Source organism: Mus pahari, chromosome 2, assembly GCF_900095145.1.
Source record: "Mus pahari chromosome 2, PAHARI_EIJ_v1.1, whole genome shotgun sequence".
Lineage (NCBI taxonomy): Eukaryota > Metazoa > Chordata > Mammalia > Rodentia > Muridae > Mus > Mus pahari.
This window is the reverse complement of record NC_034591.1, coordinates 49,695,172-49,697,009: the sequence shown is the minus strand read 5'-3', so window position 1 is coordinate 49,697,009 and position 1,838 is coordinate 49,695,172.

The window sequence follows — 1,838 nt, the reverse complement described above, 5'->3', positions numbered from 1 at the left end:
CTGCTGGGTTACAGCCAGCAAGCTGATACCTGAGAGCAAAAATGTGCGCCAGTTAGCGGAGAAGAAAATCAATTGCACAAGGGCAGGACCTTGAGATTCAGAGATGAACTGCTGAAGGTCTCCAGGAGACCTGGTGACTTAGGTCCTCTGCCCCCCACTGGGGACAGGACTAGAGGAGGTGGACCATCCCTGTGCCTTGTAAGATCCTGCCACCTTCAGAGCGTGCTTTTGATTTGGACCAGACCAGTGGCAGCGTGGGTACCTGGGGACTGTTGTGGGTCACTAACTTAATTGTTGTACATTTAAAGAGATGTTTAAAAATATCTTCTGGCTTTGGAGGTGTGGCTCTGTGGTAGAATTTGCCTAGTCGGATGAGGTCATGGGTTTAAGCGCCAGCACAGGAAAAAAAAAAAAAAAAAAAAGAACCATACATCTCAGCTTTTGAGTTCTGTGACGAGAGCTGTTCTGGAAATGGACATGTATTCTGTCTTTAGAGACAAGTCAGCCATCTCCAGGAAAAGCTTACCTAGAAAAGATGGAAAGTGGAGGTCTTTTACAATCGCTTCAGGCGGCCCCTCTGCACCCCAGGTCATGCTCGCTGGTGGCTGGGCCCCTGTCTTTACAAGGATGACTAAGTTCCTCCAACCTTGCCAAGGGCTGGGGGTCGCAGTGGATTCCTGGTCTCATTGAGGAGCTGTATCAGCTGAGACTTGGTGACATCAGAACTGTTTGGGTCTTCGCTCCCAGGCTCCACAGCTGTGCCCCAGGTACCATCCAGCTAGCTTGTCCCCTAAATGTGTGCAAGTGCTGTGGGGAGGAGAAATTCTCACAGAAAGCACGGTGCTTTCAAAATAGATGTCTTTTTTTTTTTTTTTTTTTTTTCCACACTGCAGATGCTGTGAGCTGATCCTCTATTTGAAAGTGGGTTCATCCTAGATAGGAGCTTGTCCTGGATATGGGTTCTGGAAGCTCTATCTCAGGTATTGGCATGATCCAGATCTTCCCAGAATGAAGGCTTCCCTATGCAGTGGCTGTGCCAGTTGCCAGATCAGCAGGCCCAGGGGTGGCTGGTGGTAGAGGCAGCTATAAAGGCTTCCCAGGCAGAGCTCATGCCCAGAACTCTCCTGAACATGCTCCCCCAGCCCCTACATCTGTCCTGATGGGCAGTGGGGGGCACAGGACCAGAAGAGGAAGGTCGACTGTCATTGGAGACTGGGGGAGGAGCGGCAGGTACCCCCTGCGTTCACAGGATGGGGTGGGGTGGGGCAGGCTTGTCTTTTCTGGAGAGCAGACTCAATTGTGTTGAAAGGAGGCTTGTTACCCTAGGTGCCTTGGATTTAAGGGCTGAAAAGGCATCTTGGTCTGAATTTGAATTGGGGGTGTTTTTTCTTGCAGAAACTGTTTTGTGATGCTTGACTGACTCTCTTCTTGTCTCCTTAAGGGCGTTGGGAGTGAATTCCACAACTGTAAATACATCCCACCATCCAGTCTGTCCACCTGAGAGCTTCAGTCTCAAACTAAAGTTCATCACACTGAGTGTCCTTCAAGGACGGCAGGTCCTGGAGTGTTGGGTGCAAGGCACGGCTGGGTCTCATCTTGGTCCAGAACCTCCAGCATTGGCAAGGGAGGGAAAGGGATGGGGGAAATCTTTAAGCACTTCACTAAGACCACAGGAAAGAACAGTGCTGACTTTCTCCAGGGTCTTAGATGTACCCAAGATGTACACAGGTTCTGTTGTGTCTGCTTCTAGGTTGGTGTGTCTCCTGAGAATCTGCGCTCCAATACAGGAAGATCTTTTTGCCTTCACCGCATCTCCCGGCAAAGGAGGAACCCCAACC